The following is a 16908-nucleotide window of genomic DNA, read 5'->3' as shown; positions in this document are numbered from 1 at the left end:
CCCCCCCCCCCATTTTCCGTCGTTTTCCTTCTTCTGTCCTCGCTTCACTTTCCCCTTCATATACTTCTCTCTTCTTTACTGCCCCTCTTCTGACTTACCCTACAACAACTTTGCTCTCTTTACTGTTCTTTTCATCTACACACTCCCACAAATTACACTTCCATTCACTTTACCTACTTGCCCTAACCCCCTAATTTTCCACTACTTACCTCACCTATTTCTTTTACCTTCTCCTAAACATCCCTCTTCTTGCTTCCTCTTTCCCCTACTCCGCCCTTCACAACTTTTTTCTCCCCGTTTCAACGCCCGTCCTCTCCCCTCTCCTCAAAGTTCTTTCCCTTCCCTCAATTTTACTCGTCACGCTTCCTCTCACTTCATCTACTCTCCCTCACTTCTCCTACAACACATGCCCGCATTTGCCTTTGTTCTTCTTCATTTTCACCCTTCATATTCCCTCACTTACCTTTTTTCCTCTGATATTCCTTCCTTTACTTCCCCTTGTCCCTAATTTCTATTATATTCTTCTACCTTCTATTCTACTTATAATTGAACAATATTTAACTATAGAAAAAAATGTAAACGATGTATTAATCAAAACAATTTTTTTTTGTAATAATAATTGGGGTAAAAATTTATAAAAATTTTTAAAAACTTCTTTACCGTATATACTCTTATGTATTCATCCTTATTTTATTTTTAAGCATTTCCCTTTCTTTCCCTCCCATAATTTTATCTCACTTCCTTCCTATCCTCTCATTACCACTACTCTTCCTTTCGTAATTTCCCCGAACTTCCGAGACTTCCTCTTTATTTCACCTAATTTTGTCTTCTTTCCATAGTATAATTTCTTCTACTTCAAGGATTCCACTCCTTAAATTTCTGATAATTTACCTTACTTTTATTCCCCTCATTTCCCATTATCTCCCTTACTTTCTCTCCCTACACTTTTTCTCCCTTAAATTCCGTTACTTTACTAAACTCATTTTCACTAACTTCCCCTCTTTCCCCTTTCTTTTCTTCTGCTCATTTCTCTTAAATTTTCCCACTTTTCACCCTCATATCTCCCCTACTTCACATAATCCATGCCCTTTATTTCTCCAACTTCCTCTTTCCTTATTCACCCTACTTTTCCTTCCTTTATTTCATTTAGCTGCCCCTACTCCTCTTCCACTCATTTTCCATGAGAACCTCTCTCCTCACTTCCCCTACTTCCCCTCATTTTATACCCCCTAATTTTCCTACTTACACTACGCTCATTTTTTTTTCTTTTCCTACTTTCTCTACCCTTGCTTCCCCTATTCCCATTCATTCTTTCTAACTTACACAACTTCTCCTCCCCTCATTTTCCCTACTTTTTCTTTCTTTATTTTCTTTCATTTTTCCTAATTTTTCTATCTTTATTTGGTTTCACTTCCTTTACATCCTCTCAACCAATTTTCCATCACTTTTCTTCCTTTACTTCTATTACTTCCTTTCCAATTATTTATCCTAATTTCCCTACTTCCCCTTCCCTCATTTTCTCTACTTTTCTTCTCCACACGTCCTCTACTTTACCACTACTCATATTCTCTAATCCCTCACCCCTCATTATCCCTCCTTTCCCTCTAATCATTTCCCTTTACTTACTGTTTAATTTTCTCTATTTTGCTTGCCCTCATTTATCATCACTTCTTTCACCTTGCCTCCCCTCATTGTTCCTTTTTCACGTAACCCACTCCCCTTATATCGCATTCTCCCCTCTTCTTGTTTTCCCTTTTTCACCTTCTTCTCCCTCACTTCTTCTTCCTGTGCATCCTTTTCTATCACTCCCCCTCTCTCACTTCCCATACTTATTCGTCGAACTTATTTTCCACTTTCTATTCATAATTTTCCCTCTACCTCCCCTACTTCCTTTAAAGTTCCCTCATTCCCCTACTTCATCGAAGCCCATCCTTTATTTTTCCTATTTTCCCTCCACACATTTTTCCTCACTTCCCGATCCCTCATTTCCCCTATTTTCTCTCTTATTAACGGATACCTGACATCAACCATAGGAATTTCTACCCGAAGCTAAGAAACCCGGAAAAGGACAATCCTTATTTCAAATTAAAAATTTGTATTAAAATTACACATATTAATTTAAATTTATAAACAAGTTTTGCTTTGTTTTGTAGTCAAGGTGTTTAATCTAGTAATTTATAAAAACCTTTATAAAATATTACTGATTGTTGAATACTGATTTCAAATTAGAATTCTTTATTAAAATTAACACTAATTACAATTTTCATATTGTAACCACAATAGTATTAATTTAAATTCAGATAATAAGAGTTTCCTGGAAAAAAAACATAAAATCACCTAGAAAGGATCATTTTGACGTAATTATACCGAGTTAATTATAATTCATATTATGAAATTTTCTACAGTCAACGAGGGAAACATAAATTAATTATGGTAATGGCATCATAATTTGCAATTAACTCCATCGTTTAATTTTATTGCAAAGTGTATTAAAAACAAAATAACAAGGTTCTCTAATAATAGAGCAAAAATTTGTTATTTAATTTTTGGCTGTTAAGCTAATAGTAACTGATTATAACTGATTAGCAAATAAATAATTATTTTCGGTATAGAAGATAAATTATTTCAAAGCCTATACAATTTTTTTTATTATTAATTATTATTGTCAGTTGGGTCGCATTTATTAAATAGTAATTAAATTAGATTGTCATTAACAAATAAAAAACAAGTAATTTATGGATCGGGGTGACGACAGCATTTCTACAAGGACACTTGCGAGGACATTTAACCCATTTATTTCTATTAATAATTTGCAACTTCAAATCTGATATAATTTTGAGAAAAAACGTTAATTTTCAAAGATTTGTAACTAATTAAAATATTGAGAAGATTAGAAAAAATAAGAAACAGATTTCCTCTAACTTTCCCTGCTTTTACTCTCCTAATTTCTCCTACTTCGCCTAATCCACTTGCACCCTACTTAACCCCCTCATTTCCTCTACCTTCATTCCTTTAATTTTTCACACCTAATTCCCCTTACTCACCCTCCCCCCATTTAAGCTACTTTCCTCTCCCTTATTTTCACTAACTTTTCCTACTCCCCTTTTTTCCATTCACTTTCCCTTATTTCCCCAACTTTACCTAATCCTCTTCTCGTATTTTTCCTACTTCCCCTTTCCTCATTTTCCCCGATTGCCCTTCCTTTATTTCCTTTTACTTCCTTTTGGCCCCCTTTACTCATTTTCCATTACTTCCCCTACTTAATCTTCGTTCATGTTTCCTAATAACCCCCCCCCCTTATATCCCCTACTTTTCTATCACTTAATGCCCCTCAATTCACCTACTCTACTTCATTTCCCCTAACTTCTCATACTTTTGCTCATTTTAATTCCCCTACTTCACTTAATCCACTCCCTTTATTTCCTCTACTTTCCTATTTTCCCCAGTACACTTCCTTCATTTCCTCTGACTTTCCCTCGTCGCCCTCCCTCATTTCACCTAATTTTTTTCCTATCGTTTCCTATCACGTTCCCTACACTTTCCTCATTTATTTACTTTATCATTTAATTTATTTACTTCACATCATTTAAATCTTAAAAGGATTTTGCTAAATTTGAAGCAAAATGTAGATTTTTAATGATGCCGAAACCAAATTCAGAAGTTTTTAAGAATTTTAAGAGTTAGGAGGAAATTAAAAAAGTTATAAAAAGATTGCAAATAATTTTTAAAAAATCTGAATACAATGTAGAAGATTTAAAGCAAATATGTTTAACTTTGCAAGATTACGGAACTTAAGAAAAAATGATAGTAAGTGATTATGATGCATTTGACATAATTAAAAAAAAAATTAAAACAAAAAGTAGATTTTTGAAATTTTTTAACTTGAATTTCAAGAGAATATTTTTAAAATATTTTTAAACACTTTAACAGATTTTCGAAATTGTCAAATATTATCTGGAAGATTTTTAAACAATTTCGGTATTAATTCGAGTGAAACGACAGAAAAATCCCGAAAAATAAAATTTCCGAATAATAAAATTTCCGAATTATAAAACACCCGAATAATAAAATTACCGACAGAAAATTGCCGAATTATAAAATATCGGAACTAGAAAATTCTCGAATTAAAAAAATTAACAAATTTGGTTCATAAATATTATTTATTAAAAATACGATTATCAAATATTTTTATTAAAAAAGTAATGTTCAGTGTTAAAAGCTTCTTAAATTATTATTTCAATGTAAAATAACAATAATGGAGAAAAGTTATGTTTCTGATGAAAACATTTTTTAATTTTACAATTTAATTTTGGGTTCATGGCGTTTATTTGCAAAAAAATATGAACAAAAAAAATACTACCTGGCACTTGAAATATAAAACACCTGAATAATAAAATTCCCGACAGAAAATTGCCGAATTATAAAATAGCGGGGTGAAAAGAGGGTACCTATGTATAGGAATGTAAAGGAAAAGTAAAAATTAGGGGCGTTAAAGTAAGGCAAGCGTGGATATGTAAGGGAAGAGTAGTTATGGGTGTGAAAGTTGATGAAGCCAGGAGATGTGAGGGTGGGAGAAATGATGTGTGAGAAAGTAAGTAGAAAGAAGAAATGAGCGTAAAAAATGTAAGGGAAATTTAAATTGAGTTAGTGAGAGGATATGAGGAAGGATTGAGGTGGTAAATATAAACTGGAAAGGGCAACTAGGGGAAATAAAATTGAAAAAGCGATGGGATGAGTGAGAGGGAAAAGGGTGGAGCGGGAAAGTAGTGGATATAGAACATGATGGGAGGTAGGGAAGGAGAATTGAATAGAAGTGTTAGTTACTGGAAGTAAGACGATGTGACAAGAGGGTAGCTATGTGTGGGAATGTAGGGGAAACGTAAAAATTAAAGGTGTCAAAATAAAGGATGAAAGGAGACGTAGGGGAAGGGTAGTTATAAGTTTTAAAGTAGGTAAAGAGAAGAGATGTGAGGGTAGGAGAAAAGAGTTGCGGGAAAGTAGGTAGAAAGAAGAAATGAGAGTGCAAAATGTAAGGGAAATGTGGGTTATGTGAGCAAAGGTATATGAGTAGGGATTAAAGAGTGAAATAGTAACTGGTAGAGGCGATGAGGAGAAGCAAAGTTGGGAAGCCAGGGGATGAGTGAGAGTGAAAATGGTGAAGCGAAAAAGTAGGAGGAAAGGAAATACCGGGAGGTAGAATATAAGTCAGTATAAGTGTAGATTGTGGAAGTGACGGTGTGTGAGCAGAGGGTAGCTGTGTGTGGGAATGTAGGGGAAAAGTTAAAATGAGAGGGGTTAAAATAGGAAAAACCAGGAGATGCGAGGATAAGAGAAATTTGGGTTATGGTGCGAGTGGATAGAAAGTTGAAAAGACTGGAGGGGAGTTTTTGTAGGAGAAGTGATTGAGGTAGAAGTAGATTAGGTAGAAGCAGATGAAGGGGTGAAGTGAAAGCGGAACTAAAAAAAATATAACATGGATCTAAGAGAACGTATGAAAAGCATGGGAAAGTGAAGGATCGTAAATTAGGGGAAGTGTGAAAAGGGCAAGTATTTGAAGTAAGCTAAAGCGAAGGACCTGGAAGTAAATTTGGGGAAAGGACGATGAAGAATGGGGGCGGGGGGGGGGGGGGGGGGGGGGGGGGGGGGTAGAGAATGAAAAATGATTGCGAGAGGAAAGTGAAGGGTGAAGTAATGGAGGATAGTAGGCAGCTAGGGATAAGTGATTGAAGATGAAGTAGGGGAAGTAGGGGAACAGTGGGAATTGCAAATTTAACTATCCCATTTCTAGTTAAAAATGTACCTTTTCTAACTTCAAATTCAGCAGGTTAGTTGAAAAAATGATTTATTTCATTAAATTTGTCTTTTTTAAAGAATTATCTTGTTGGTTGAAGATTCCTCTTTCTGGCTTGTTGAAAATTTAACTCTTTTGCTAAAAATTTGTTTCTTTTCTTGCATTGTTTTTTTCTAAAAAATTAACTGTATAATTTTTTGCTATAAAAGTGATTATTTATTAGTTGAAAATTCAACTATTTAAGTATAAATTCATATTTTCCAGTAGATTATTCGTCTTTTGACTTGATAATTGAAATTTTTTGAAAGATTTAACTAATTGTTTCAAAATTCCTATTTTTTATTAAAACTTCAACTATTTGGTTAAAAAATTTAATTTTTAGGTTGAAAGATTTACTATTTTCTTGAAAATTTGTTGTTTTTTTTGTTTATTTTTTGCTCGAAATTAATTTTTTTATCTGGGAGATTAAATATATAGTTTTTTGCTATAAATATGTTGCTTATAAGTTGAAAATTCAACAAATTAGTAAAAATTAAACTATAAGGTTGAAATAGAACTTTTTTGTAAAAAATTGATATTTTATATTTATATTATATTATTATTTTATTTATATTATTTCATTTATTTATTTATTTTTTATTTATTTATTTATATTATATTATATTATATTATTTATGTTTGAATGAAAACTTAACTATTTGGTTAAAAATTCTTCTTTTTTGGTTGATAATTGAACTATTCTGTAAAAAAATCGTTTTCTTTTTGTTAAAAAGTAAATTTTGTAGCAGAATATTTAACTACATTCTTCATAAGTTGAAAATTCAACTATTTTTTTATAAATTAAACTATTTGTTAAAAAATTAAATTGTATAAGAGTGCAACATTTTTTTTTAATTATCTTTTTTTTAAATATTCCACTTACTTTCTAAAATGTTATCTTTTTCACTGCAAATTTAACTATTTTCTTGGTTTCGTTTTTTTTAGTGGAAATTAATTTTTGATCTGAACATTTAACTATTCTGTTTTTGGTTGAAGATTCATGCCTTATAAGTTAAAAACTCAACTATTTTATTATAATTTTTTTCTCATTTGTCGTTTTTACTTGAACCTTTAATAATTTATGTGGTAAAAAATTGAACTTTTAGCTTAAAAGTGAACTTTTTTGTTAAATGTTTAACAAAAGTTGTGGGAATGGTGGCAATTTTTTGGGTGAAACTATTATGAACTATTTTGTTAAAAATGAACTTTTTGGTTTACATTGATTATCGTTTACTGAATATTCATTATTTTATAGAAAATTAATTTTTTTAATTCAACGATTTGGTTGAAAGTTGAGTTACTTTATCAACAATTTCTTTTTTGTTGAAGACTCATAATTTTAGTTGGAAATTGACTCCCAACTGGAAATTCAACTATCCCATTTTTAGTTCGATATTTATCATTTCTAGTTGCAAATTCAACTGTTTAGTTGAAAAATTATTTATTGGGAAGTCTGAAAAATCCAGAAAAGTAAAATTCCCGACACTAAAATTTCCAAGTTAGAAATTTTCCGAATAATAAAATTCCTGAAATTATAAAATATCCGAAAATTAAAAATCCCGAAATGGAAAATTCCGGAATAATAAAATTCCCGAAATTATAAAATTTTCGTAATTTAAAAATCGCGGATTCGAAAACTGCTGACAGAAAATTTCCGAAATGCCAAAATTAAAAAACCCATAATTGTAAAATAGCTCGAGAATAAAATTCATGACAGAAAATTCCCGAATTGTAAAATATCTGAACAATAAGATTTCCGAATTATAAAATTCACGAATTTCAACAATTAAAAAAATTGGTTTTAAAATAACAATAAATGAAAAAAAAAAATATTTCTGGAGGTAAATTTGGTTCTTGAAAATCAAATTTTTAAATTAAAATAAAAAAAATAATTAGAAACTTAGAAATAAATAAGTGCTAAATTGAATCTTGTAAAGTTTGTTCACACGTGTGTTTACAATAATTTTTTATACAATTTTAATAAATTTATTGTTATTTTCAATTCAAATAACAATGTTAAAAACTATTAACATTAAAAAATTATCTTTGATAAAAATATTTAATTTTTTGTATTTTCAAAGAATAAATAATATCCATTAAAAAACTATTTCCGTAATTGTTTCGAATCGGGAATTTTCTACAGTTCGGATATTTAATAATTTGACAATTTTCTAAATGAAATTGTCCAATTCAGGATTTTTAATTTTCCGCAATTTTATCATTTCGGGGATTTTATTATTCGGGAATTTTTCCGTTTGGAAATTTTACAATGCCGGGAATTTTATTTTTCTTGATTTTTCAGTCATCCCTATTTATTTCGTTAAAAATTTATTTATTTATTTTTTTTTTGCTAATAGAAGATTAAACTTCTGGGTTGAAAATTAATATTCTTGGGTTATATTTTTACAGGTGAATAAATCAATTTCTGAAAAGCTAGACTACCTAAAATTATAATTATCTTTTCAAAATTTCTAAAAGTGTTATTTTACGATACCCAGCCTTTAGGAAAAAATCAAACTTTTCTCATCTTCGTATTTTACCATTTTTGCATCTTCATTTCTCTAGTCTACTTCCAGTGAGCAATACATCATGTTTGAATTTAATATCTCTCTGACGTTGAATATTTCACTTTACCCAGAAATTCCATTCGTCCTTCTTTCTCATTGAAAAATGTTTTACCATCACAAAATAAAAATTTGGCATCATAAAATGCACAAAAATTATTGTGATTAATTAATAAGTATAATCTGAAGCATTTTTTTAGCAGGAACGGATATGTATTTTTTAAATTAATAAAATGAATTTTCATCTCAAAATTCTTTATCACTCATTAAATCTCTTTCAGAAATTTCATCTTTCATCCACTCAACGCAAAATAAAGTATAAAACTTTTTATTATTATGCATTATCCCCTTTAAAAAATGGTCTATCACCCTTTCAGGATTTAATACTCTTTCCTGAGTGTATTGAAACATAAGGGTAATTCAAGCAGATGCGCCTTTTTAAATTTCAATTAACGTAAGATTATAAAAAAATATATAAAAAGAAAGAAAAAAAATTATGATTTAACATGGTTATAGCTTAAGGGACCGTACTTTAATTATCGTAGAACATTAACATTCTGTTTAAAATTGATATTTTGTTGCTGATAAATCAACTGAAATATTTTTTTTGATGAAAACTATTTTTTCTTAAAATTTATCTTTTTGATTTAAAAGTTCACCTCTCTTAGTACTAAAAATATCGCGCCTTTCTTGAATAAAAATTTAACTCTTTTGTTGAAAGTTCAACTATTTTCTAACAAATTTTCCTTTTGTTTAAAATTCGTATTTTTGTGTTGAGAAGAGAATTTAACAATTTTCTTCCAAGGTTATTTTTTCATTTAAAAATTTGAATTTTTTATTTATTTTTTAAATTATATCGTTATGAGTGGAAAAATTAACCAGTTGATTACACATTAAATTTTTATTAAAAATTCGTCTTTATGACTTGAACATTCTGTTTAAAAAAATTTTAAATATGAAAAATTTGTTTTTAAAGCCAAATTTATTTACGGAAAATGACCATTATGTTTAAAACTAATTTTGTTTGAACTAAACTTTTTGGTTAAAAATTCAACTAATTGTTTGAAAATAGAAATTTTTGGTTAAACATTTTAATATTTTGTTGAAAATTCGTTGTTTTTTTGTTGTTATAAATTATTTTTTCATCTGAAAAAATAACTAAAATTTCTTGCTATGAATGAAATATTTATAAGATGCAAATTCAACAATTCATTCATACATTATTTTTGTTTGAAAATTCGAATTTTTTAGTAGAAAATTCTTCTTTTTTTACTTGAAATTTGAACAATTTGGTTTGAAATTAAACTCTTTTAATAAAAGTTCAAATATTTGGATAAAATTCATAGGTTTCATCGAAAATTCAATTAATTGGTTCAAATTTCAAATTTTTTGGTTGGAAATTCAACTACGTTGATAAAAAAAATTTATTTTGGCTGAAAATTAATTTTTTTATTTGAAAAATTAACTATACAAATAATTCCTTCAAATTGATTATTTATAAGATGAAAATTCAACTATTAAATTATAAATTAATCTTTGGTTGAAAATGCATATTTTCTAGTAGAAAATTCATCTTTTTGATTTAAAAATTCAACAATTTGTTTGAAAGTAAACTTTTTGTTAAAAATTCATATTTTTTATCGAAAATTCAAAGGGTTGATTACAAATTTAAATTATTGGTTGGAAATTTACCTATAATGCTGAATATTCGCTTTTTCATTTAAAAAAATAATTTTTTGAATCCAGTTGAACCTTCAACTATTTTGTCGTAAATTTACTTTTTTGATGAAAATAAATATTTTTGGCTTGAAAATTAAACAAGTTGGTGAACAACTAAACTGTTTAACTGAAACATTTAACTATTCTATTAAAACAAATTTTTTTTTTTTCATTCCATTTTTGGTTGAACATTTTTTCTATAACTTTAAAATTCGTCTTTTAAATAGAAAATTCATTTAGTAAAAAATTCATCATTTTGAGTTGAAGATTCAAAGGTTTTTTCAAAATTTCGACTTTTGGTTGAATTCAGATCTTTGTAGATTGAAAGTTCTGCTATTTAATTTTAAATAAATTAATTAATTTGTTGAAAATCAAACTATTTTTTTTTTGTCAAAAATTTCTTTTTTTTAAATTATTCGCTTTAGATTGAAACTTAATCTTTTTTGGTAAAAAAGTCAACTTTGGTTAAAAATGTATCTTTCTTGGTTAAGAATGAACGTTTTTGATAGAAAATAAACTGTTTTTGAAAAAATTTGTATTTTTGGAAATGATTTTTTTTTTAATTATAACAATTAATTTTAAACAATTACTATTATTTCTTACATTTTCCTGTGATTGACTAATAAACGAGCATTGCCTTTATGCGAGTTAAGAGTCCTAAATTGCTAATGAAAAGTAAATATCACGAAACTTAACTCTCGAGATACAAATGGAGACAAAATTACGACTTGCGAAATTAATTTTCAAAAAACTTTTTGAAACCTTGAGTTTTAATTTTCAATTTAAAAAAAAGAAACTTTCCATCCTCGTTAACAACGAATTCTAAAAGAGCGTAATTTTCCTCGCTTTTATGAAAATCGTCTTTAATTATACTTCCTTCCTCATTAACCAAGGATTTATGATACTATTGAATTTTCCAGCTCATTGCTGTGCGACATTTTTAATTAAGAAGATTTATTTCTTTTTTATTAACGTTGAGTTTTTATGTATTATTAAAAAAGTCAGAATTTGTAAGTGAAAATTTAGCTTAAATTAAAAATTTTGTTTATAACATTTGTAATAACGAAAACAATAGTTTGTCGTTATCCAAGTCTAAAAAAAGTTTAAAAATCAGACATTAAAATGTTATCACAATTAAAGAACAAACCTCGGTGTGAGCACATTTTTTTGTTTATAAATGCATCAGATGATATAAAAATTAAAAAAAATTTTATTAACAATAATAATAATTTAATTTTACAATTCAATTATGTGAAAAAGCTCTCTTTCCTTCGCTGCACTGGGAATCGACCCCAGATCATCCTGTTCCGGTCGGGTGCTCTACTCACTAAGCTACTGGAAAGCTCGAAACAAGAATCTTTTTTGACAGACATGCTATGTAACAAGTTTGCCTAGAAAGAGTCATAAATACAAGACATAGGAAATCTGTATTATCATCGGGATGGTAAACTACCGATCAGATGATATACTTATTACATTACGCAAAAATAGATGTCTACACTATCAATCTAAAATCCCCGTCAAATTGATAATTTTACGTTTATTTTTAATTTATAATTTAATTTGATCTCTAAAAAACCTATCCCTCCTTTTCGCTCCGCTGAGAATCGAATCCAAGTCATCATTGTCGATCTGGTGCACAACCCATTAAGCTACTGGTGAGAAAAAATGAGAAAAATGGTGTGATAAATGACTCTGTAGAGAAAACCTTTCCATATTGCATGTCTTTGAAAAAATATTCTTCATTCGATCTGTCCAGTAGCTTAGTGGTAAGAGCACCCTAGTGACTTAGATCGATAGTGTAGCTATCCATTTTCAGGTAATGTGATAAGTATCTGACCTAATCGGTCGTTCACCATTATTATTATAATACAGATTTCCTATATTTTATATCCATGACTGTTTAGAAAAAAACTAGTCATATGAAATATCTGAAAAATACTGCTCTTTCGATCTCTGCAGTAGCTTAGTGGATAGATCACCCAACCGGCAATAGGAAGACCTGGGTTCGATTCCCAGCGGAGCGAAGGAAAGAGATATTTTTTCACAGATCAAATTCAATTAAAATTGTTGTTTTAACGTGAAAATCTGAATTCGACGGGTATCTTTGATCGACAGTATAGGTATTTATTTTCACGTAATGTGATAAGTATCCCATTTGGCTGGTCGCTTACCATTCCGATGATAATACTGATACCCTATATTAATCACTTTGGTTAAAAATTGAATTACACCAAACTCTCGCTTTCAGTCACCCCGTTCTCAGCCTTCTTAGAACAGCTGGCTCACGCAGTTTCTCAGGGGAGTAGGGCGAGAATATATATTATATTATATAATATATAATATATTCCAATTGGAAACGAGTCAGGCGCCCCTCACTGTTTACATTTCTGTCCCCCGAAATCAGTCCAAGGTCATTTAAAGGCAACTCCCGATACTTTACTGAAAGCGATAGTTTGGTGTATTTTGTTGAAAATTTTTTTTCTTTTTTTTGTCTAAAATTAATTTGCTTGTGGCTCAGAATTCAACTATTTGGTTGAAAATTTATGTTTTTTCTCAACAAAAATCTTCTTTTTTTGGTGTAAAATTAAACTTCTGGGATAAAAAATCTCATTTTTTGTTTTTGGAATTTAAAATACTTGAAGGAATGTTAAACTCTTTTGTTGAAACTTCATTATTTTAGTTAAAAATTGATATCTTTAGTTAAGAATTTAACTATTTTGTTGAAAATGGTCAAATTAAAAATTGAGCTATTTATTTGAGAATTTAACTATTTGTTACATAATTAACCTTTTTGTTTGAAAATCATGTTTGAAATTTTACAATTTGGTTATAATTTCATGTATTTAATGAAAATTCTTTTTTTTAAATTAATTTTCTTTCTTCAAATTTAATGATTTCATTTTTTAGTGGAAAATTAAATTTTCTATCAAAAATTCAATTACTTAGTTGAAATTTAATGTGTTTTGGTTGACGATTCAATTTTTTCCTAAATTCATCTTTTTTGGTTGAATTCAACAGTTTTTTATTAACTATTAAATTTTTCTTCGAGAAATAATTTTTTTTAATCAACTACTTCGTTAAAAGTTGAAATACTTTGTACAGGCATAATTTTCTTTCTTTTGTTTAAGGTTTATCACTTTAGTTAAAATTTAAAGTATTTTGTCGTGACGTAACTTTATTGTTAAAAATTTATATTTTTAGTTTGAAATTTCAGGCGTTTTGTAAAAAAAATCAAATTTTAGACTTGAAAGTTCATCAATTTGTTAGAGAAATAAACTCCTGGATGAAAATTAAATTTGTTGTTAAAAAATAATATTTTTGGTTAAAAATCAAACTACTTAGATAGAAAAGTGAACTTTTCGTTTGAAAGTTAAATTAATTTTATATAAAAATCAAACTACTTAGGAAATTTAAATATTCCGTTGAAATTGTTTTTTGGTTAAAAATCTTTTGTTCCAATCTGAAAATGTAGCTATTCCATTGTTTTTACAATTTTTTTCTGTATAATTTGAAAATTCAACTATTAGGTTAAAAATTGATCTATTTTCTTGAAAATTCGTCTATTTGGGTACAAAATTAATGTTTCTTGTTGAGAATTTTTAATTATGTTTAGGGATTCAACTATTTTAAAAAAACTGTTTATTAGTTGAGTTCAACTGGTTTAAAGTTCGTTCCTTTTTTGCTAAAAATTAGTTCTTTTTAAACAAGAAACTTAACAATTGAATTTTTAGGTGCTAACCTCTGTTTTCTAGTGAAAATACAAATTTTTTTTGTTTGAAATTCTTCTTTTTGTGAAAAATTAATTTTATGGGTTAAGATTTCAACCAAAAAACTTTTTATTTAAATATTTACTATTGCATGTTTCATTAAGAACTCACTTTTTAGTCGAAAAATCAAATAGTTGTCGTAAATGAACTTTTTTGTTGAAAAATCATATTTATGGTTGATAATTCAACGATTTTACAGAAAATACGTTTCTTAGGTTTTTTTTTCTATTTTTTAATTCTATTTTTTGTTGAAAATTAAATTACTTTGGGAAAAAATTTAATATTTTGGTTAAGAATTAAACTATTTATTTGACAAATTTAAATATTCTGCTGATTTTTTTTTGTTAACATTTTTTAACCTGAAAATGTAGCTATTCCATTTTTTGTTGAAAGTGTTCCTTAATAACTAGAAAATTTAACTATTTGGTTGAATATTTTTTTTTTGTAGAAAGTTAATCTTCAGAGTTGAAAAATGATTTTTTAAATAAGAGTTCAAATATTCGATTGAATGTTGAACTTTCGTTGAAACTTCCTTATTTTTTGAAATTCAAGTACTTAGTTGAAAATTCGTGTTTTTTTCTAGAAAAATCTAATTTTTTTGGTTTAAAAATTCCTTTCCTTATTCAAAATTCGACTAGTTTGTCAAATATTAATATGTTTTTGGTTGATGACTCAACTATTTTGTTGAAAATTTATGTTTTTTGGTTGAATTCAACAGTTTTTGATTTAAAATTAAATTTTTTGATTCAAATATTAACTATTAAAGGTTACCTTGTGAATTCATTTTCTGTTGCAAAACCAACTACTGGGTTTAAAGTTAAAATACTATGCAAAGATTTTTTTTTAGATTCATCATTAGTTTAAAGTTTAAATATTTGGTCGTAAATTAACTTTTTCGTTAAAAATTTATTTTTTCGGTTTGATCAAATTCGCTTGTTAGGTCTGAAACTTCATCAATTTGTTAGAAAATTAAACTATTGGGTTAAAAATGACTTTTTTGTTAAAAACTAACTTTTTTCATAGAAAATTAAATATTCTGTTGACATTATTTTCTAACAAATTTTTTTTTTATCTGAAAATATAGCAATGCCATTTTTTGTTGAAAATATTTCTGTATAATTTGAAATTTTTTTATTTATTTATTTTATTTTACCATTTTTCGTAAATTTACTTTTTTGTTGAAAATTCATATCTTTCGTTGATAATAACTCAGCTGTTTTATAGAAAATGATTTGTTATGTTTTTTTAATTCGTATTTTTGTTTGAAAATTAAATAACCTTGGTAAGAAAATTTTACTCTTCGGCTAAGGATTAAACTACTTATTTGGAAAATTTTAATATTCTGTTGAACTTTGTTTGCGAACAATTAATTTTTTTATCTGAAAATGTAGCTATTCCACGTTCTTTTGAAAAATTTTCGCTAATAACTAGGAAATTCAACGATTGGGTACAAAATTAATCCTGGGGGCTGAAAATGATTTTTTGTTAAATTGAATTCAGCTGTTAGTGTTTTTAAATTAAAATATTTTTTTATTTAAAAAAAAAATCCTTTTTAAGGTACAAGATTAATTATTCTAGTTGAAAACTCAACTATTTGATCGTAAATTTAGTTTGTATTTTAGGATTAAAAATTAAACTATTTGGTTAAATATTCATTTTTTTTTGCAATTCGTTCTTTTTGAACTAATTTATCATAAATTTATTATTTTTAGTGGAATTTAACTGTTTCATAATTTTTTTTAGCGATTTAAAATTTTTATTTAAATAATCAACTACATGGTTGAAAATTCATGTATTTCGGTAAAAAATCGAGTTTTGATACAGAATTAATTTTCTTGGTTGAAAATTCTTTTTTTCAGTTGGAAATTCTAATATTTTGTTAAAGTACTCTTTTCTGACAATTCTGTTTTCTTACAAATTTGTCCTTTTGGGATGACAATTCGTTTTTTATTGAGAAAAAGTCATCTTTCTTAATTGAAAATTCATCTCTTTAAGCCGAAAATTAACCTTTTTCAAAAATTTAACTTTTGCAATTAAAAATTCCACTCCCTTATAAAAAATCCATCTTTTTCGCTTAAAAAATCAAATATTTGGTGAAAAATGTAACCTAACCCATTATATAATTTTATACTATAAGAATGATGATAAAAATGTCCATAATAATAATAATAATTAAAATTTTTGAATTTTAATAATAATATTTTACACCAAATTTTCGAGTTAGATTTTTCACTACAAGAAATTCTCCTTGGTAAGATCGTCTTTTTTTTTGTTACAGAGTAAAGAGCACGTCACGATAATGGGATCGAATCACCAAAATGAGGTCGAACCCTCAAGAAACATAACTCCTGGAGACGTGTAACTAATTCTTCAGGAAGTACATCGTACCCTCAATGGACTTGTCCAAATCCACCAAGTCGGTAATCATTTTGTCCACCTCAGCTTCTCAGACTCTGCAATAAAGGGAAGAATGATGTCGATACGACGTGGTAGAGACAATTTGCTTCACTTTCTACGAGGATGAAATAACTTGATGATATAATTGGATAACCCAGAGGGATGCCACTTTCCTAAAAGGAAAAACTCTCTACACAGTACTTAAGAAACAACGATAAACAGTTAAATCAACCGTGAGAACATTTATCTGCTGAAAGTAATTTTAAAACATGAATCCAAACTTCTTGTTAAATAGTGCTTTAGTTTTACCTGGTCAAACTAGCCTGACATTTATAGACGAATCGGATCAATATTTTAGGCTACAGGTCACCTGAACTGCTGGAACGTGAAATTTTAAGCATACAAAGTAAAATAACTTTAGACATAAAAATCAAATAAAAATTTCTTCAATATCAGTGATAAAGCTTCCTCTAATTAGTTTATCTGAAAATTTTCAGACGAATCGAATAAATTTTTCAAGATGGAGGCCGACTGAACTGCTAAAAAATCGAATTTTGGACATAAAAAGTGAAATAACTCCAGAAATAAAACTCTATTAAAAATTTCCTAAATATTAGCGATGGAGCTT

The 16908-nt window shown here is 27.9% G+C and overlaps 1 protein-coding gene across 1 annotated transcript in view; it reads left to right on the top strand.

Moving 5' to 3' along the window:
• Positions 1-16908, top strand: part of LOC117167135 (NACHT domain- and WD repeat-containing protein 1) — an 898576-nt gene that overhangs the window by 838570 nt on the left and 43098 nt on the right. The window contains exon 7 of the mRNA XM_033351831.1: positions 16162-16513. The gene's annotated coding sequence lies outside the window, so the exon portion shown is untranslated. The remainder of the gene's footprint in view (positions 1-16161; positions 16514-16908) is intronic.

Source organism: Belonocnema kinseyi, chromosome 1 (genome assembly GCF_010883055.1).
Source record: "Belonocnema kinseyi isolate 2016_QV_RU_SX_M_011 chromosome 1, B_treatae_v1, whole genome shotgun sequence".
Lineage (NCBI taxonomy): Eukaryota > Metazoa > Arthropoda > Insecta > Hymenoptera > Cynipidae > Belonocnema > Belonocnema kinseyi.
This window is presented reverse-complemented; position numbering and strand designations above follow the sequence as displayed.